Source organism: Geotrypetes seraphini, chromosome 2 (genome assembly GCF_902459505.1).
Source record: "Geotrypetes seraphini chromosome 2, aGeoSer1.1, whole genome shotgun sequence".
Classification (NCBI taxonomy): Eukaryota; Metazoa; Chordata; class Amphibia; order Gymnophiona; family Dermophiidae; genus Geotrypetes; species Geotrypetes seraphini.
In genome coordinates, this window is record NC_047085.1 from 390487638 (window position 1) to 390510205 (window position 22568).

The following is a 22568-nucleotide window of genomic DNA, read 5'->3' on the forward strand; positions in this document are numbered from 1 at the left end:
ATGGTAGCAACAGCATTGACTCCAGTACCTCCCCCCATGGGTCTAGTAACACAGTACCCCCTCTCTCCACTGCCGCAGGAGGGACTCCAGCCAATGGAAGACCCCCCAGAGCAGGCCTGTGAGGAATGGCAGTGAGGGCTATGAGGCTCCGGAAGGTATGAATAAGGCAGTGGGAGGGATGGGAGACAGATGCCAGCACAATAATTGCTTTTTTTCTTACTATGGGAATAAAGATTTTTACTGCTCTTGTGAAGCGATAAAAAGCTTTGCTGCCGCATCTGCAGTAAACGCTACAGGTTTTGCTTTGTTTTTTACCATGGGTATCTACAGATCCCCGTCACTATAGAAACATGATGGCAGATAAAGGCCAAATGGCCCATCCAGTCTGCCTATCTGCAGTAACCATTGTTTCTTCCTGTCTCTAAGAGATCCCACTTGCCTATCCCACACTTTCTTGAATTCACACACAGTATTTGTCTCTACCACCTCTTCCAGGAGACTGTTCCATACATCTACCCACCCTTTATGTAAAAAAGTATTTCCTTAGATTACTCCTGAGCCTCTTAACTTAATCTTATTCCGGTCTCATTCCAGAGCTTCCTTTCAAATGAAAAGACTTGACTCATGTGCATTTATGCCACATAGGTATTTAAATGTCTCTATCATGTCTCCCCCTCCTGCCTTTCCTCTAAAGCAGGGGTGTCCAACCTTTTGGCTTCCCTGGGCCGCATTGACCGAAAATAATTTTTCTGGGGCTGTGAAATGCTGCAGCAAGACAGAGGAGGGAGCCGGCAAGATGGTAAACACCCAGGGGCAGCAGAGGAAAACACTGCATCGCCTCGACCAGGGCCGCACAAAATACTTCACAGGGCCGCAGGTTGGACACCCCTGCTCTAAAGTATACATATTGAGATTTATAAGTTTGTCCCCATAAGCCTTATGATGAAGACCACACACCATTTTAGTAGCCTTCCTCTGGATTGACTCCATCCTTTTTATATCTTTTTGAAGGTGTGGCCTCCAGAATTCTACATAATATTCTAAATGAGGTCTCACCAGTGTCTTATACAGGGGCATCAATACCTCTTCCTATGCACCCTAGCATCTTTCTAGCTTTCGCCATCACCTTTTCAACTTGTTTGTCCACCTTAAGATCATCACATACAATCACACCCAAGTCCCGCTTTTCTTTCGTGCACATAAGTTCTTCACCCCCTAAACCGGGGGTCGGCAACCTGCGGCTCCAGAGCCGCATGCGGCTCTTTTCCACCTTTGCTGCGGCTCCGGTAGTGTGTCACGCAGGCATGCACCTTACAAGTCCAGCGTCGCGGCGGGAAATAGCCATGCTGAGCAGTGAGCTCAGCACATACACAGATGAAAGCCTTGCTTGCTGATTGGTCCGGCGGCCCCCGCCCCGCCATTGCCGCCGGACCAATCAGCAAGCAAGGCTTTCATCTGTGTAGTGCTGAGCTCACTGCTCAGCATGGCTATTTCCCGCCGCGACGCTGGACTTGTAAGGTGCCTGAAAAAGAAATCATCCTGGCCGGGGTCGGTTGTCATGCTCCGGAGATCTACAGCCTTCCTATCTCCCTCTCCCTTCTACCTGCTTCCGGCCACATCCCCTGCTCTGCGGCTCTCTTCGGCAACTCAGCAGCAGCTTCTGACTTCGGGGCCTACCCTCTGCGAGTCCCGCTTGTTTCAACTTCCTTTTTCCACAAAGGCGGGACTCGTAGAGGGAAGGCCTCGATGTCGGTAGCTTGTCTTGATCACCGCTGCTGACGAGTTGCTTAAGAGAGCCGCGGAGCAGGTTTTTTTTGCCAGGTGCAGGTAGAAGGGAGAGGGCCAGATGCAGGACTCGTGGGTGAGGGAGCAGAAGAGAGAGAGAAAGAGAGGGGAGGGAAACAAAAGGAAATATTTCATACTGGGTTAGGCCTGAGTGGAGGGAGGGTGGAAAGATTCTGGCTACAGGGTGCAGTAACAAAGGAAAAGGGGGGGAAAGCTGAAAATGGAGATAGTGACACAAAGAAGAGAAAGAGTAAGCAGGACCTACTGAATAAGGATAGAGATACAGAGGGGACATGAAGAGGAGGTGAAATAGAGACATAGAAGTAATGCTGAAAAAGTGTGTGTGTGTGGGGGGGGGGAGATAAAGACATTGAAAGGGCAAATGGTGAACATGGGATAAAGACAAGGACAGAGACAAATGAAGATTCTGAAAAAGTGGTGAGATAGGGATATAGGTGAGATGGACACAAAGAAGGGTGATGCTGGAAAATAGGTGGAATGGTAATTCTGACAGACACAGAAGGGAAATGCTGGATCAAGGAGAGATGGGGCTCAGGCTGGATGGAATGAGGAGAAATGCCTTGTTGGCCCGGAACTTCCTCTCCTACGTCAGAATTGACGTCAGGGAGCGGAATGCTGGTCAGCGCAACACTTCTGCAGGAAAGCTTGGGACGGCGGTGGCTTGGGGGCTGTTCCCCGATTGCGGTGGCAGCAAACCGAGTGGCTTGGGGGAGGGCACGGAGACAGAAAGAAGGGGGAACAGGGAGACAGAAAGAAAAAGTTGGGGGAGAGAATGAGGTCTGGAGGAGAGGAAACATACAGGAGGCTGAAAGAAAGGAAGAAAGATTGGATGCACAGTCAGAAGAAGAAAGTGCAACCAGAGACTCATGAAATCACCAAATAGCAAAGGTAGGAAAAATGATTTTATTTTCAATTTAGTGATCCTGTATATAGCATTAAGATAAGAAACAATATATGCAGTGTTAGATTTGTTTTATAATGGTTTTGCGGCTCCAAGTTTTTTTTTCTTTTCGAAAACGGGTCCAAGTGGCTCTTTATGTCTTAAAGGTTGCAGACCCCTGCCCTAAACTGTACCATTCCTTCAGGTTTTTGCAGCCCAAATGCATGACTTTGCATTTCTTAGCATTAAATTTTAGCTGCCAAATTTCAGACTGTTCTTCAAGCTTTGCTAGGTCTTTCTTCATGTTATTCACACCATTCAGGGTGTCTATTCTATTGCAGATTTTGGTATAATCCGCAAAGAGGCAAATCTTACCTGTGTTCTTCAGCAATATGCTTATAAAAATGTTTAAAAAAGAACAGACCCAAGAACAAAACCTTGAGGCACACCACAATGTGCTACTTCCAGAGGATAGGTGGGTGGGGGTGAGGAAAGGAAAGAAAGAAAAGTGATGCTGGCCCCCTGGAAGGGGGTGGTAGTAAAGAAGAGATATGGAAATATGCTGGCCCCAGGGGTGTGGAAAGTACATGAGGAAGGGGAAAGTGAGTGTAAAAATGAGGAGACAGATGTTCAGCATAGCAGGAGTACACAGATGCTGGGCAGGTGGATAGGAAAGCAGAAGGAAGATAAATGATGGACAAAGAGAAGGAAGAAATGTCAAAAGGACAAAGTAACCCTGGCAAGAGAGATAGAAGACAGAGGAAAGTAAAAACTAGAGACTGGTACTAAAACAATTAAAAAAATAAAATAACCAGAAAAGAAAGGTACAAAAAGGAAATTTGTTTTCTCTTTATTAACTAGAATATGTTAATCAAGTTTTTTGAATGTACATCTGCCAGAACAAAAACTATGGCTGGGGCTCGTGAGAAAAACCTCACTCACTGACCTTCATTCTCCAGCATAGCAGTGGTAAATTGACAGCTTTGAGATAGGCCATGCTTTCAGTATTTAGTAGTTACCATTATGAACTCTCTATCTTTGTAGCTTACAGCTTTAATCTCTCTGGACCCCTCTATAGGAGAGCTGCTATGTATCTCTAACAGGTAGAGGGCTCTCTGAATCTTTAGGAACAAAGTCCTTGTGGTGGTGCCTTCCTCATTGGAACTCAGCTAGGGTTACCATATGTCTGGGTTTCCATGGACATGTCCTCTTTTTTGAAGGTCCATTGAACGTCCGGGCAGCTTTTCTTCCAAGCCCTTTTTGCCCAGGTATATGCTGGGGGGGGGGGGGGGGGGGAAGGGGAGGGTGGTAGCATTGCAGCAATTTGCACAGAAGAGGTTCTCTGGGGCCGGCATCAAGGGAACTTATTACCCTTCATTAGAAGCAGTGCCAGCTGCAGTGTTCAGATTGTGCTGCTCGGTCACCATCAAGCCTTCTTTTCTGCTGTGTCCTGCCTTCACGGAAACAGGAAGTAGGCGGGACTTGGCAGAGAGGAGGGTCCGATGTCAATAAGAACAGCCAATTCTGAATGCTGTTCTGCCAACATGGGTTTGGGGATAAAAAGAAAGAGGAAGGGAATAGGGGGAGTTATCAAACTTCAGGGAGGGGCATGGATCGAGGGTGCTCATCTCGGGGGGAGGGGGGAGGGGAGAAGAAAGAAAGTGCAGGGTAGGCAGAAAAGGAGATGACCTGGAGAAAGATTAGATAAGACAGTGGGAAAGAGTGGAAAAGGCTTAAATCACGGAGAGAGGAAGAGAGCAAGACAGATGTTGGTCAGGGGAGTTGGAGGAGCAGAGTAAGGAGAGAAAGAGAGAAATAAGAAGAGTGACAAAGTTGCTAAATCCCTAAATGGAGAGAAAAAAAGAAAGAGAGTGATGTTTATTCTGGGATGAGGGGTAGAGGGGGAAAAGATGGATAGAGGGAGTAGCGGGGACAAAATGGACAGATTAGGAGGGATTAGGGATGCGCACAAAGAGGGTAGACAGGACAGATAGGGACAAAGATGGAATGATGGTGCATATGGAGGGAGAAGAAATATCAAATGGACAAGAGACCCTGGAAAGATCAAATGAGACAGGGGTAAGAAAAAGAGTAAAAAATGAATGTAACTAGAGGAGGGTTTAGGGAAACAGAGCAGAAGATGACTGGGAATTGGTGATTGAGTTGGGGAGATGCCAAAGGGCATGCGGGAAGGGAAGTGAAGGAGACAGAGATGCCAGACTAGGGGGAAAGGAGGGAGGAAGGAAAAGGAAGGAGAGGAGATCCAGAGCATGGAGGAGGTGGGAGAGATGGAAGGAGAGGAGAGATATGCCAGGGCATGGAGGGAGGGAAGGGAAGGAGACAGAGATGCCATACCTGAGGGAAAGGAGGGAAGGAGGAAAAGGAAGGAGATGATATCCAGAGCATGGAAGGAAAGAAGAGAGAGATGCCAGAGCATGGGGGAGGAGGTGGAGACAGAGAGAAAAAATTGAATGGGAGTGAAGCAGAAATGAATCATGTACAAAGGAGAGAAGGGGCACAGGATAGACAGTTTATGGAAGGGGCATAGAAAGGGGGAAGGTGCCATATGGAAGGGGGAGAGGGCAAACAGTGGATGGAAGAGAGAGAGAGGGTGAACAGTGGATGCAAAAGACAGAGAGAGAGGGTGGACAGTAAATGGAAGGGACAGTGAAAGGGCAGATGCATAGAAGGTAGAGAGGACAAACACTGAATAGAAAAAAGAGTGAAGAGAAGATGATGAAAACAGAAAAGACAAAAGGTAGAAAAGAAAGATTTTTTTGTTGCTTTAGATTTAGAATAAAGCAATATTGTATCTATATTAATAAATTTTTATAATTAGAAAATGGAAATAAGGTAATTTTTTTACTGGACTAATTTTAATACATTTTTTATTAACATTTGGAGACCAAAACCCTCTTCCTCAGGTCAGGGCAGCATGCCTTAACAGTGGTATTCTGTACTGAAGGAGGTTTTAGTCTCTGAAAGCTAAGTGAAAAATGTATTAGTCCAATAAAATGGTATTTTCTTATTTTCCTTTGTTTTTATTTCTATTTTTTAATTTGTAAAGTGATTTTTGTAATTTGTCAATTTTTTTTTCAAATTTACATCTTTATATTTGCATAGTTTTAGGGGGACATGCCACTGTTTCTGTTTCTGTGGAGCTGCATTGTATGTAGAGTCTGGCTTCTTGGCTAGGATTACCAGATGTCTGGGAAAATCCGGACATGTCCTCTTTTTAGATGACTGTCCAGGTGCCTGGAGGGATTTCCAAAACCTGGCAGTTTGTCTGGGTTTTGGAAGGCCCCGAGCTTGGGGGATGTCTTTTGCGCATGCGCGGCCGTCAATGTGATGGCACGTTGATGTCCACTCCACGCATGTACAGAGGACATCCAGACATGGCCTTGAACTCAGGAAAGGAGACACGTAGTTTGTGTGGGGGTGGAGCTGGGGTGGAATGGGATGGGGCCAGGTGTCCTGGAAATCTGGTAACCCTAAACTCAGCTCCAGGGTACTTTAGGTAGATTTCCTGGGATTCTTCTCTAGGCCCCTCCTGTTTCTTCAGGCTTTATCTTTTAACCCAGTGGTCCCCAACCCTGTCCTGGAGGATCACCAGGCCAATCGGGTTTTCAGGCTAGCCCTAATGAATATGCATGAGCGAGATTTGCATATAATAGAAGTGACAGGCATGCAAATCTGCTGCATGCATATTTATTAGGGCTAGCCTGAAAACCTGATTGGTCTGGTGGTCCTCCAGGCCAGGTTTGGGGACCACTGTTTTAACCCTTTCTTCCCTCGTCAGAATTGTAGTAGAGGGCTGGCTTTCCATTCCAGCAATTGATTTATCTCTGGTGTTTGCTTTTTCCACTCCTTTCTCCTCCAGATAGTGGATGTGCTAGCCAGAGACCCTCTTTTCTTCAGTAGCAGTATTTTTAGTTAGGGAGGAAAGAGCCGAGCCTCTTCTCCTAGAAGTAAAAATATAGTGGCTGGGGAAGCTGAAGACAAAGACAAGGACACTCCCATTGAGCTTGGTATTTATTCTGACACACTTTCCCTGTAAAATGTGTCTCCTACTGCTGGATAGCCAACCCTTTGTTCCAGAAGCTATGAGGCCATTATAAGTCAAGAGATCACATGCAAAATTCTAGTAGAGGTTTCTGCTGTGCATTTTAAGAAAACAGAATCTAAATGCCTCCACAGAAGAATAGATGCATTTGTACTTGACATGGTGAGGTGTCTGGTTCTGTGACTAACATGTGGCATGCCTTAAGGCTCTATACTTTCTCACCCGTTTAACATGTATCTTAGCCTCTTTGTCCTTAACAGTAATACAGTTTGGTTTGCTGTGACATTTTTTTACAGATGATGTACAAATTGTAGTACATGCAAGTGCAATTCAGAAAGAGTCCTTTGGGAATTGCACAGTAATGTTGAATGAGTTGTAAAATCCAAGATGCAGACCTGTAAACTAAATAATGTAATATCATCCACACAGAAGAGAGAGAGAGAAAAGCACAGCAGTTTTATTAACAAAGAGTGTTTCAGACTTTCCTCTATTGAGCTTAACTTTGATCAATTTCATCCAGTTGACAATCTCCTGGAGGCCCTGATTCAAAGTATTAATAGAATCAAGATCCCCCAGAAAAAAAAATAAAAATGAAAATGCCAGCTAGATATCATCAGCATAAATCTGATAATAAAAGTCACATTCTTGTAGAATCTTTCCCAGAGGAGCCATAAAAATGTTAAATAGAAAAAGCAAAAGAATAGACTCCTGGGGAACCCTGCAAACCATTAGATTAAGGCTAGAGGTCTGGCCCATTGTCATTCTCAGTGTTCTACTTTGCAAGAATAACTCAAACCATTTTAATTTGGTACTAGATAGGCCAACTTCATTTAGCCTATTTAAAAGGCTGTGATAGTCAACCAGGTCAAATGCTGGAGAGAGACACTTTGCCCATGTCAGATATGAGATAGATTGCAAAACGTGAGAGCAGAGTCCTTTCCAAACAAACTATGTAGGAAACACAGCAAATGAGAACAGATAAAGACCAAAATGGCCCATCCATTCTGCTGCATAAGGGATTTAAAATTGTACCATAATGGCCATTCTATCCTGGCCTTCTTGAAAGCATAACTCAATCATTTCACTTTTGTATTGTGCAGAATCACCATTGTGCTTAATTGCCATTCTCTTTCAACTAGGAGTTCTCTGTGTTTATCTCACCATTTAAAAAAAAAAAAATTATGCAGTGATGCCAAGTCGCAGCAATTTTTGAGAAGGAGATTTTAAGCACATGCTCCCTGCCCTAACCCACTCTGCCTCCTAGCTTCTACCCCTGCCCCACCAATTTGCAGACCAGACTTGCAATCAAGAAAGGTTTGCTGTTTGCCAGGGGCCAGGATCCGGGATGTAACCGCTTGCCTGGATAGACTCATCAAACCTCAGGACCACTTCCCCATGATCCTTATCCACGTCGGAACAAACGACACCGCCAGGAGCACCCAGGATAGCATACCAGCAGATTTCAGAGCCCTGGGTGAGAAGCTGAGGAGGTTGGATGCACAGGTGGTCTTCTCCTCGATCCTCCCTGTAAGGGGCAAGGGCAGAGCCAGGGAGGATCGCATCCAGAGGACTAACGACTGGCTGCGAGATTGGTGCAAGGAGATGAACTTCGGGTTCCTGCAACATGGAGAGACACTACTAGGACTACAGGGACCAGATGGGCTACACCTGACCAGAAGAGGGAAGAACGTCCTTGGACACCGACTGGCCCGCGTTCTTCACAAGGCTTTAAACTAGGTATGTTGGGGGAGGGTACAAGCACAAACACAAACAACCTATCTGACGAGCTATGTCATCAATATTTCTCTGAGACTGGGGTAAGCAAACACCGCAATTCTGGGCCTGGGACTGTGATGAGTAAACACATTTCTAAGTATGGGGCGAGTACACACATTTCTAAGTCTAAGGTAGGTTCACACTGTAATTCCGGGTCTAGGGAGGGTACACACATTGCAAGCTGTACTAAAAGAATTAAAGTAGCTCAAACAGTTATTCCCCCACAGAGTACAAACAGTTTCGAACCTAGGGTAGGTACACTTTGCAATACTGGGTCTAGGGAAGGTACACAAACTACAAGTAGTACTGAAAAGGTCCACGCAGCTCAAGCAGGAACAGCCCCAGGGAGGCATAGCAAACATGCTACATGGAGGGCTATGTATGTCAATGCCCATAGTTTGGGCAACAAGATCCTGGAACTTGAGACTGAAATGAGAAACGCTGACCTGGATGTGGTGGCGATATCTGAGACCTGGCTCACCGACTCCCACGGGTGGGACATGGTGATACCAGGATACAACCTCCTTTGCCAAGACAGGGAGGGCAGAATGGGAGGTGGTGTAGCATTATACACTAAGGATGATATTAAAGTCACCAGAATCACAGATATCAGGTACACAGGGGAATCCCTTTGGGTAAATTTGGCCAGGGGGAATGACAAATGCCTGTATCTTGGCATAGTTTACAGACCCCCAAGGCAACAGGATGACATAGATATAGAACTAATCAGTGACATAGAGAATATCACCTTGCGTGGGGATACAGTGTTGTTAGGAGACTTCAACATGCCTGATGTGGATTGGAACACACTTTCCTCTGCATCCAGCAGCAGCAGGAGACTATTGAACTCTATGAAGGGAGCTAAACTGAGGCAACTGGTATTGGAGCCAACGAGGGAACAGGCAATACTGGACCTATTGCTTACCAATGGTGAAAGTGTCACTGAGGTCTCAGTGGGCGACAAATTGGCCTCCAGCGACCACAATATGATATGGTTCAAGCTCAGGAAGGGTTTCGCCAAAACTAACACATTGACCAGGGTCCTTGTCAGTTTCGTAAAATGTAAGGAAGGTCGCACCCCCACAATGTTAGGTTGGAGGGGTTAAGTGAAATGCACACTGACCAACGCCAGGTCCCAGGTTCAGTTCCCTCACCGATGACTCACCAGGAAGTAGAATCAGAGGCACAGCCAGAGGTTTTTGCATAAAGAATATATTATAGAAATAGTCTTACAGAAAAGCAATATTTATAATCATTACAATTAAGTAGAGAGTATTACACTTAAATAGAGAGCCCAGCAGTTCCCCTGCCTTACAGGGTCTATCTGCCTTCCCATGCCAGAGCCAGGAGATGGGTCTGAGTGGACCTATCTCTTTAGCATGTGGCTCTCCAGCTTGGTCATTTGCTAAATCAGAGGGCTCTGTTGGGCTCACTATACACTCTCGGGCCCTAACTAAGATTTCAAAGCCTGTAGTGCCAGTGGCTGCCTCTTGCTATGACATTACTGTGAAATTTAACCCTAAATGTGCATTTTTCTCTGTCCTAGACATGACTAATGATTTTCGGAATTTGCCCCTTGCCTCTGAATGCCAGGACACGACAGTGGAGACAAGGGAAGACAAGTCTGGCCTGCACCTGACTTCTGCACCGCAGTGCCCATTCCTCCGAGTGCAGTGGGACCCAGGTGGCAGACATGTGGTCCAGGTCGGCCTGAATGGAACATGGACAAAGTTTATTTTAAGGGACCTTGAGGTTGCTGCTAATTTAAAATGTTTTTTTCTTTTTCTTAGCAGCAGTTCAGATATATATACATAGCCATCCCAGACCAATTTTGGCACAAAGATATTTCTAATGTTTTCCAAGGTTCCTCTTTATCACTGCAGAGATAGAGACGTTCCAAAGAAGATATTAGCTTTATGCCTTTTCTGAATATGAGATGGTTATGATATGCATTAGTTGTACAACTCAGGTGTTCATCTTTGCTGTGTTTTTCTATAACAATGTGTTTATTTGCAGAGTTAAATTCAGCCCTGAACACTTGACAGATGGATGCCTAAAAATTTGTGTTTTATGTTGTCTGTGCCATGTGGTCTGTCTTTTGTCTATTTGTTTTAGTTTAGGGGGTACCCCAGGATACATAACATTGGCCATTTCTAGAGCTTTTTTCCCCATTTTTTTTTTTAACTAGCCCAATTGCGCAATGTTCTTTTTATATCCTAAATTTAGCTTAGTTAGGGGTTATATTTTTAAGTAAAAGTTTCACTTTATAACGTGTTTATTCTATGCTCCTCATTAGATTCAGTACACATTTCTGACATAATTTTTTTATATACATTCAGTACAGAATTATGGTCTCTCTGAATTGCCATAATAGTTATATGCTGCACACAAAAACATATCTTTTTGAAATGTTTGATTAAGAACCTTAAGTACCTGAATATTGTCTGTCTTTTGCCATAACTATACCAAGTAAATGCATTAATATTGTTACATGTTGCCACATTCAGTACAGGCAACTGGTCTCTCTCTCTCTCTCTCTCTCTATGCATTCAGTACAGGCAACCTGGTTTCTCTCTATACATTCAATACTGGCAACATGGTTTCTCCTCCATTTTCTATCTCTTATTTGGATCACACTGGAGTACAGCTGCTGAATGATATCGGGACTCTTTTCAAATCCCTCCCTGTATGCACAGACATCATTTCATCTCAAGGGTGAACACCACTTGTTTCCTGTGACTGACAGATCCTGTGCAAACACCGTTTCATCCCAAGTGTGCATCTCACCAGTTTAAAGAGACAGCCGGTTCCTGCTGGACTGTAATTCATCTTCCTGCACCCTGACTGCAAAGGCTTTTACACACATGCTGTACACAATGTTTCCTGTTCATCGGATATAGCCACCTTCCTAAGAACGCTTTGCTGTACAATTCCACCTATTTAGCCTATTCTATGGACATTCCAGACTTTATTTCATATGCTGTACATCCACTACCTCTTGGTATGGGCAATGAGACATTCCACAAGCTGCTGAACTTTACTGAACTCCATACTTACATTGAACAACTTAAGAAAACCTCCAAAGAAGTGAATCATACTATCACTTTTGAAAATGGACAGATTGCACAAACTGTAGAAAATTTGCTACGAGACGCTCATGTCTCAGTTTGGGAACTTTTCTTTGGGTATTCGCCCACTGCAAACCACGTATTTAATGTTTTAATTCACCCTATCATTATCTTAATTATTGTACAAATTTTGTTATGTATTATTATGATTTTTCTTTGCTGTAAAGTGAAACACATGTACATTTCTTTACAACGCTTATCATACAAGCTTCCTTCTAACTTTTAAGGCAGTTATACATGTATTTCCAATATCTTCTCTGACACTTGCTAATTTGGTTCTAATTTGGTTTTAATTTGGCATGGCCTATTGCATTACCATTACCAGGGTCAGATATAATATTATCCCATATCCCATACTTAGATACTCTCTCATGACATCTTGGTACCTTTATACCTGAACCTCCGGAAAAAGCTTCCTGCATCCCTTATGCACCGTTCATTCGCTCAACGACGGGTAAGATATAAGCATACTGGGATCCCCGCCCAGATGATGGCCTATACAACCTAAGACAGAGGTTTGAACTCATAATGGGAACTGTTTATGGACTATATAACCTATCTTCATAGCTTGGAGATTCTGCAAGACAGGGGACGTACTGTTGGAGGTAAGCGAGGGTACCACAAGCTTGCCCTCATTTCAAAGAATAAAAATAAAAAAATTATGGGAGATGTCAGCCTAGAGGCTTATGGGAGATTATATCAATCTGGCTCTGGCATGGGAAGGCAGATAGACCCTTAGTGCAGGGAGACTGTGTTAAGTTTCCCTGATATGGTTTTAAGTTTCCCTGATTGAATCATGACTAGCTAAAAGGTGTTAATGTCTGATTAAGAGGGTGCTTAGGTCCAAGTGCACAGATCAAGAAACAAAGAAGCCAGAGACCTAATCCCATCACCATGCTTGCAGGTATTACACCCTCCTTTGTCAATTAAATTAACCATTGTCTCAAACAGTTTACAAATTCTAAACAGAAAGATACTGGGAGATACAATATTTTCTCTATTCAGAATAAGATTCCAAGGTATAAAAGCCTGCTCTCGGCTCTATCAAGGGGGTGTCTCTTTTCCTATCAAGCTATCAGGAGAGGGGTCTTGGCTCCCTTAGTGCAGGGAGACTGTGTTAAGTTTCCCTGATATGGTTTTAAGTTTCCCTGATTGAATCATGACTAGCTAAAAGATGTTAATGTCTGATTAAGAGGGTGCTTAGGTCCAAGTGCACAGATCAAGAAACAAAGAAGCCAGAGACCTAATCCCATCACCATGCTTGCAAGTATTACACCCTCCTTTGTCAATTAAATTAACCATTGTCTCAAACAGTTTACAAATTCTAAATAGAAAGATACTGAGAGATACAATATTTTCTCTATTCAGAATAAGATTCCAAGGTATAAAAGCCTGCTCTCGGCTCTATCAAGGGGGTGTCTCTTTTCCTATCAAGCTATAAGGAAAGGGGTCTTGGCCTTGGAATCTTATTCTGAATAGAGAAAATATTGTATCTCCCAGTATCTTTCTGTTTAGAATTTGTAAACTGTTTGAGACAATGGTTAATTTAATTGACAAAGGAGGGTGTAATACCTGTAAGCATGGTGATGGGATTAGGTCTCTGGCTTCTTTGTTTCTTGATCTGTGCACTTGGACCTAAGCACCCTCTTAATCAGACATTAACACCTTTTAGCTAGTCATGATTCAATCAGGGAAACTTAAAACCATATCAGGGAAACTTAACACAGTCTCCCTGCACTAAGGGTCTATCTGCCTTCCCATGCCAGAGCCAGATTGATATAATCTCCCATAAGCCTCTAGGCTGACAGTCCTTAGCTTCAAGAATGCCAACTTTGAGGGTATGGGGGATTTCATCCATCAAGCACTACAAAACCAAGCAGGAACAGATAACGTAGAGGAACTGTGGTCAACTCTGAAAGCTACCATTCAGGAGGCAACCAATCGCTATATAAAATCAGTGAGTAAACGGCGTAGGAACAATAAGCCACAATGGTTCTCTGCGGAGATCTCGGACCTCATAAAAGAGAAGAAAAAAGCGTTCATCTCCTACAAACATAAAGGATCTCAGGACTCTAGAGAAGTCTATTTGACTAGGGCAAGAGCCGTCAAAACAGCAGTTACAGAGGCCAAAATCCGAATGGAGGAAACTTTAGCAAAGAACATCAAGAAGGGCGATAAATCCTTCTTCAGGTACATTAGCGACAGAAACCGCAGCACAAGCGGGATAGTACGCCTTAAGAAACCAGACGGGACCTATGTAGAAGCAGACTCGGAAAAAGCTGAACTGTTAAACGAATACTTCTGCTCAGTCTTCACCCACGAGGCACCAGGTTCCGGCCCTCAACTACAAAAAAAGGATGGCTCAGTAGACCCGTTTAGTAACTTCAAGTTCACAAGCAGCGTCTACTGTGAGTTGTCAAAACTCAAGGTAAACAAAGCAGTGGGGCCAGACAACCTACACCCCAGGGTGCTCAGGGAGTTAAGGGACGTCCTGGCGGAACCACTATCCGTGCTCTTCAATCTCTCCCTTAGTACAGGTAGAGTCCCGTTGGACTGGAAAACGGCTAACGTCATTCCACTCCACAAAAAAGGTTGCAGGACAGAGGCTGAGAATTACAGACTAGTGAGTCTCACATCAATAGTGAGCAAACTAATGGAAACTCTAATCAAACACCAATTAGATATGATCCTGGATGAGGAGAATCTGCGGGATCCCCGTCAGCATGGATTTACCAAGGGGAAATCCTGCCAATCCAACTTGATCAGCTTCTTTGACTGGGTGACGGGGAAGCTCAATGTTGGAGAGTCCTTGGACATTGTATACTTGGACTTCAGCAAAGCATTTGATAGTGTCCCTCACCGCAGGTTATTGTGCAAAATGAGTTCTATAGGATTAGGTGACACTTTGACTAAATGGGTTGGGGACTGGCTTGGGGTAGGTGACACTTTGACTAAATGGGTTGGGGTAGGCTTCAGAAGGTGGTGGTAAACGGCACCCCCTCTGTAACGACGGCAGTGATCAGCGGAGTGCCGCAGGGCTCGATCTTGGGCCCGATCCTTTTCAATATCTTTATAAGAGACTTGGCTGAGGGGCTTCGCGGTAAAATAACGTTATTCGCCGATGATGCCAAACTGTGTAACATAACAAGCAAGAGCACAACGGACAATATGAAACACGACCTACTCCTATTGGAGCAATGGTCTAGGACCTGGCAACTGAGCTTCAATGCCAAGAAATGCAAAGTCATGCACCTTGGCAGTCAAAATCCATGCGAGACTTACACCCTAAATGGCGAGATCCTAGCAAGGACTGTTGCAGAACGGGACTTGGGGGTAATCATCAGTGAAGACATGAAGACTGCCAATCAAGTGGAGCGGGCTTCATCTAAGGCTAGGCAGATCATAGGATGTATACGTAGGAGTTTCGTCAGCCGCAAGCCTGAAGTCATTATGCCATTGTATAGATCCATGGTGAGGCCTCATCTGGAATACTGCGTACAATTCTGGAGGCCTCATTACCGCAAGGATGTACTGAGGCTTGAGTCAGTCCAGCGAATGGCCATCCGGATGGTCTCGGGACTCAAGGATCTCCCGTACGAGGAACGGCTGGATAAATTACGGCTATACTCACTCGAACGCAGAGAGAGGGGAGACATGATCGAGACGTTCAAATACCTCACGGGCCGTATCGAGGTAGAAGAAGATATCTTCTTTTTCAAAGTCCGACGGCGACAAGAGGACATCCATGGAAAATAAGGGGTGGGAAATTGCAAGGCGACACCAGGAAATACTTTTTCACCGAAAGAGTGGTTGATCGCTGGAATAGACTTCCACTTCAGGTGATCAAGGCAAGCAGCGTGCCTGATTTTAAGAAGAAATGGGATCGTCACGTGGGATCTCTGCAAAGAGATAAATAGGGGAGGGTCATTGGGGTGGGCAGACTAGATGGGCCGCGGCCCTTATCTGCCGTCTTTTTCTATGTTTCTAACCTCACATTCATTCCAGAAAATATTTATTCATCCATTGGCAGTAAGCATTTTCCTGACTGCTGCCAGTATTATTCCCAGATATTCATTGGAGGACTATGTGAGGTTTCCATATCATCCTTGTCAGCAATGAAAGATCCCTATGTCTACTAAGTAGTGATAAAGAAGCATTGGCATCATTCCTTTTTGAAGCATAGTACCAGGATCTCTGAGATACTGGCATCCCCGATACTCAAGAATTGTCTTCTTCAAGAGAACTGTTCTCCTTCTGTGGAAGCCATGCCAATATAGCAGTTTCCCTGAAGCCAGGAACCTGCCTCCAACTATTTGGCTCCTTTATCTTCACAGTCTGTCACCACTCCAGCACCAGCCCTGTCTTTACCAATGTCTGCCGTCTAGATTTTCACAAAGCTTTTAACAAAGTTCCTTATGAGAGGCTCCTGAGAAAATTAGAGTCATGGGATAGGTGACAAAGTGCAGTTGTGGATTAGGAATTGGTTATCAGATAGAAAACAGAGGGTAGGATTAAATGGTGATTTTTCTCAATGGAGGAGCGTAAACATGATTTTAACATCGATTTTAGAGCATCTGGTCTAGTTTAAAGACTCGACTTTGTAAGCATTCACCTTAGTGCAATCAGTGCTTACCATCATCATGTAGAGGGTAAGACCATCTCTGTACAGCCTCTAGTTTACTTTATGCGGGGTTTGCCTTGGACAGAGACCATCATCAAACCTCTAATGGTGTCATGGGACCTTAACATTTTTCTCACTCAGTTGATGAAAGCTCCTTTTGAGCCACTTGACCCTTGCTATCGGGAGCACCTGACCTGGAAGATCTTGTGTTTGGTGGCAGTCACTTCAGCACATAGAATCAGTAAACTTAAGGCCCCAGTAGCTGATCCACCTTACATGAAGTTTGTGTGGAGTAGTGGATAGAGCTGCAGCCTCAACACCCTGAGATTGTAGGTTCAAACCCTTTGCTGCTTCTTGGGAAACTGGGCAAGTCACTTCATCTTCTACTGCCCCAGATACATTAGATAGATTGTAAGCCCATCAGGACAGATGGGGAAAATGCTTGACATACCTGTATGTAAACTGCTTTGAATATGGTTGTAAAACTACAAAAAGGCAGTATACATGTCTCCATCCCTTTCCCTTTCATCATAACAGAGTGGTTCTCCACACACAACCTAAGTTCATTCAGAAGGTTGTGTTGGAGTTTCATCTTAATCAATTAGCTGACCTTCCAACATTTTCCCCAAAAATTTTATGCCTATCCTAGGGAAAGCACAATGCAACAGAGCCTTAGACTTCTGTCTGGAGTAGATAGTCCACCCATCTTTTTGTTTCTTTTGATCCAAAACAAGATGGGGGTAGCCTTTGGTAACTTTATCTAATAGGCTAGCACCGTGAGGTTGTGATTTCAAATCCACGCTGTTCCATGTGATCCTGGGCAAGTCACTTAATCCCCCCATTGCTCCAAGTACATTAGATAGATTGTGAGCTCACCAGGACAGACAGGGAAAATGCTTGAGTACCTGAATAAATTCATGTAAACCATTATGAGTTCCCTTGGGAGAATGGTATATTAAATTGAACGAATGAATGAATAAATAAATAAATACTGGAAAAGGGTTTCTTCTTATGCATTATTAATACCTTTCAGATTCTGAAATGTTTCTATTATATACCCCTGTTTTCTTCCTCAAAACTCCTCCTCTAGGTATATCTATATCTTAAGGTAGGTTTGATTAATGCTAGATTGGTGCACAACAAAACTTTTAATTTCTAATTTAATTAAGAAATATAGGTTAGATATTTATTTATTACCAAATCTTCCTTATTGCAATCAGATACCATGATTATGAAACAATGTTGCCCAACAATTTTGGCTGGGAATGGTTATGTAGTAGATATAAGAGACGGGGAGGGGTTTTATTTCTATCTGCTTTGTACCCCTTAAACTGTGCTGTTCCCTCAGGTTTTTGCAGCTCAAATGTATTACCCTACTTTTCTTAGCATTAAATCTTATTTGTCAAATTCTGGACCATTTTTCAAGCTTCACTATGTCCTTCTTCATATTTTCACACCATCAGGGATGTCTACCCTATTGCAGATTTTGGTATTATCCACAAAGAGGCAAACCTTACCAGACAGCCCTTCAGCAATATCACTTAAAAAATGTTATAAAGAGGTCCAAGAACCAAACCTCATGGCACACCCCTGGTAACATCCCTTTTCTTAGAGTGAGCTCCATTTACCGCTATCGTCTGTCGTCTTCTACTCAACCAGTTCCTAACTCAGTCCATCACTCAATTTATTAGATGCATGTGTGGAACAGTGTCAAACGCTTTGCTAAAATCTAAAAACACTACATCATGTGCTCTTCTTCTATCCACTCTCTGGTCACCCAGTCAAAGAAATGGATCAGATTTGTTTGACAAGACCTGCATCTAGTGAAACCATGTTGCCTTGGGTCCTGTAATCTGTTGGATTCTAGAAACTTCACTACTCTTTGTTTTAAAAGTGTTTCCATTAATATACTTATCATAGAAATCAGATTTACAGGTCTGTAGTTCCCTATCTCTTCCTTACTTCCGCTTTTGTGGAGAGGGATCACATCCATCCTTCTCCAGTCCTCTGGTACCACTCCCAACTCTAGAGAAGCATTGAAAAGGTCAGCCATCGGAGCCGCAATTACTTCCCTAAGTTCCTTCAGTACCTTTGGATGTACACCACCCATCCCCATTGCTTTGTCCACCTTAAGTTTAGCTCATTAATACAGTCCTCTGAAAATCATTCACGGTCTACCATACCTTCATTTCTATATACATTTTTGGTCTAAGTTCCTACTCCTGGCTCTTCAACTTTGAACATAGAACTGAAATATCTGTTCGTCAATTCAGCCTTAACTTTATCAACTTCTATGTATTCCTCCACTTCATATGTGAGTTTCACACCACTTTGCACTTCCTCTTATCACTAACATAACTAAAAATGTCTTGTCCTCCTGTTTTACTTTGTTGGCTATTTTTTCTTCCAGTTGTATCTTTGTTTTGCCGACTACTCTACCAGCTTTTCTTAACTTTTCCAGATATTTTTGCCCGTCTTCCTCTTTCTGCATTTTTTATAGTTTATTAAAGCTAACCTCTTTTTCCTTACCTTTTCAGCTACTAATTTTGAGAACCAAAGCGGTTGCCTTTTCCTCTTAATTTTGCTTAATTTCCTTACAAAATGGTTTGTTGCCCTTGCAATAGCTCCTTTAAGTTTTGCATACTGCTTTCCCTCTTCTTCCAGATGTTCTCATTCAAACAATAGCTCCTTGACGTAATTCTCCATCTGAACAAAGCTAGTTTTTTTGAAGACTAGAACCTTCACATTTGAATGAACTCTCTCTACACCTGTCTTAATATTAAACTACACCATCCGGTGATCACTGGATGCCAGATGATCACTCACTGTAACATCAGAAACACTTTCCCCATTTGTAAGCTTTAAGTCCAGTATGGCCCCCATCCCATAGGGTTCCATTACCAACTGCTAGAACAGTTCTCCAAGTAGAGAATACAGGATCTTCCTACTTCTAGGAATACCCCAATCAGCATCTTGCATATTAAAATCACCAGTAGCTCATCCACCTTACATGAAGTTTGTGTGGAGTAGTGGTTAGAGCTATAGGTTGTGGGTTAATCTTTAATTAAATCTTTGTCTACTTCTATCTGTATATCACACCAATGTAAATGTTCCATTTCCTCTTTCCAGATTGATCCCCAGTGCCTCTTCCTTACCTTGTAGATCCCGCAATTTTGTGGCTTTAATATGATCTTTAACATGTAACTCAACTCCCCCTCCTTTTCTTCCCACCCTGTCTTTAATGAACAGATTATAGTCCAGTACAACTATATCTCAGTCACTGTTATCCATGAACCAGGACTCCATGATCACCACTAAATCCAAATCGGCCTCTTCCATCACAGTCTCTAGGTCCAAAACTTTATTTCCCATACTAAGGGCATTAGTATATACTGCCTTCCAGACATCTCCCCTTTTTCACATGTGTGTAGAGGTATTTAATTATTCACTTACCTGAGGGCTTATATTTAGAATATTAAAAAGAAATAAAAAGCCTTGAGCCAATGAGAAGTTATGACTGTTAGAACTTCTAACACCATTTCCCTCGATGGTTTTAAAAAGTGATGACAGGGTTTGTATTCAGAAATTGTAGGTTGATCTTAATCAGTAGGGTATTAATCATATTATAGTCCACTACAAAAAAATGTTCAAAATTTCATAACATTGCTTTTAACTTCCAACAACAGACTGCTGTGACGATCTTTGAGAGCTAATTAGATATTGCTAATTCCTTAAGGCCTGCTTAACTGAATCATGTAGTCATAGTTGAAGCACTAGACAAATGGGTTGATATTCAAAATGCTTTTCCAGATTAATCTGGGGAATTAAACCAGATTAAGCATTAGGATTTAAAATTTGGGACATGTTAGTGGATAATTTATGACTGGCCAGCTCAATGTCTGGTCAAAAGTTATCTGCATAAAAATAGATAGTCCGGGATCTAAGATGGGGGCAGAGGTATGTTCAGGTGCTATCCAGTTAACTTTATCCAGTTTTCTCTGCCAGAGATATTGCAAAGCCAATGATAAACAGATAAAAGTAAATGTTTCTCAGATGCCACTATGAAATCAGCCTTGCTTCCGGATATGGCTGGAGATATAAGTTGTGATATATTCATAAGTAATTACAATTTTGACTCGTGGATGGTACCGCCATGGGTTGAGGGTGGCTTGATGACACTGTAAGTCACCAATAAAGCAGGAGTGAAAGAATAACATACAATATTGGGAGCTAGTTCTGATACTGGATGGCTCCAGGGAGTTGTCAAGCCACACTGGAGTAGGGTAGCTAATGTGTTAACGAGTTATTTTACTATCTCAGCAGGGAGAATCAATTTTCAAATTCCCAAATAGGTCATCCTGTTATCTTTAACTAGAAAGAGCCCTGCTGAGTATCAGCTTCACTGTTTCTAATTGGGTAGCAGATTGCATTTCTGAATGGTAAACCAAATTAGTTTTATATTGGAAGAGCATATCAGGTCTATGTGACATTGGTTACTAAACCGTGCAGAAATCTGGGCTTGGCATATTTTAATGTGGGATTTCCCATGTGCTAAACCCAGATTTTATGTAGCAGATATCAGATTTAAAAAAATGTTTATGCAGATCATATGCTAATATGTGCATTACCTACTAGGGTCACCTTGGAAGCACTATCATGGGAGTACCTAGCACCTCCAATAGGAGGCGGTAAGTGCTCCCTTGTTAAGATTGCATTATCTGGTTATTACACACTAGCTGGATAACATAGGGATGCCCATTCTCTGCCCCCCTCCAAACACAATTTTTTTAAAAATAGTTAATGCATGCTTACCACGTGACGACAGGGAAATTACTGTAAAACACTGTAATACATTTTGCAGTAAGCCTTTTCTTGTGCACTAACCTTGTGTTAGGGCATTATGCTCTTTAGTAAAAGGGTCCTAAGTTCTGTCTCATGGTTTACAGACCACATATTCATCACTCATTATGGTCTAAGTTAAGTTTATCCTGACCAGCTTTCAAGTTGATTTACATTGTAGAGCATAATCCTTTAAAGGCAAATTTTTATTGACTTGTTGCTTATTATATATTACATGATAACAAAAAAAAAATGACAAAGATTTCCTCTCCAAAATATTTTTCCCTGTTTTTCAATTGTTGGAATTTTTTCTAATTTTACAGTTTGTTGTTGTTGTAGAAAATAAAACCATTTGTAATAAATGTCCCCTGATGATAGACCATCCATTTCCCTCTTAGAGGTTATTTTCTACTTGTTTTTTTAAAGAGCTGAGTATACTATTAGGACCAATGACAAGTAGTAGACCTATGCATACATTTAAAAGCTTTGTTAGAAAGCTTTGGAAGACATCCTCTCAGATGGGTTTAGATCAGTGGTTTCAAACTCAAACCCTTTGCAGGGCCACATTTTGGATTTGTAGGTACTTGGAGGGCCTCAGAAAAAAATAGTTAATGTCTTATTAAAGAAATGAAAACAAAAACTGTGGATGCAGATGTTCTGGAGATAATTTATTAAACACTGACATATAAAACCATGAAAATTCAATTAAAAAAATACAATGATAAAAAAATACTGTGATAAAAATCCAACCGGACCCTACACGGTCCGTATTCTGGCGAACACAGCTTCCTCAGGGGTCCAATGGTTTGCAAACTCACATATAAAGTATTGGACTGAAAACTGTGTATTGTCTTTAAACATGTGAGAAAAGAACACCGCAGACAAGCTGAAGTAGCAAAAAAAAAAAAAAAAAATGCTCTCCTTAGCATGAGCCACACTGGATGTGGACTCAGAAATCAGATGAAGAATTATAGACGTCTCCTGAAGAGTTTTCCCAATAAAATCTAACACTGTGTTAGGGTAATAACAGGGTGCCTAGGTTTATAAGGGAGGCCTTTACCTTTTTTAACCTAAGACACAAGGTACCTATAAAATACTAGTACAAATCCTGCAAAAATTGCATCTACATTGAGAGCAGAGACATTATAACAGCTCAAGAGCATATATAATGGGCATGCTTAGAATATGTGTGCAAAGCATAACTCTGCCCAGTTTACCCAAATTCCTTTCTTAAGCATGCCTATTGTATAAGTACATGCTGGCAAACAATGCATAATTTTAGATGTGACCTAATTTTATAAGAGCCCATTTACATCTGTAAGCCAGCATTTTACATCAAAACTGGTTTATCAAATTACCCTCTGCGCATTTATTAAGCTCACACAATACTGTAATTTGTTTAAATAACATTTGAGGGGGAGATGTAAATTATGGTGAATTTTCTGAATTTGATAT

At 42.5% G+C, this 22568-nt stretch overlaps 1 protein-coding gene across 2 annotated transcripts in view; it reads left to right on the forward strand.

The window, feature by feature from the left end:
* The window catches only part of SKAP2 (src kinase associated phosphoprotein 2), a 441565-nt gene that overhangs the window by 199755 nt on the left and 219242 nt on the right, over positions 1-22568 (forward strand). The window lies entirely within an intron of this gene.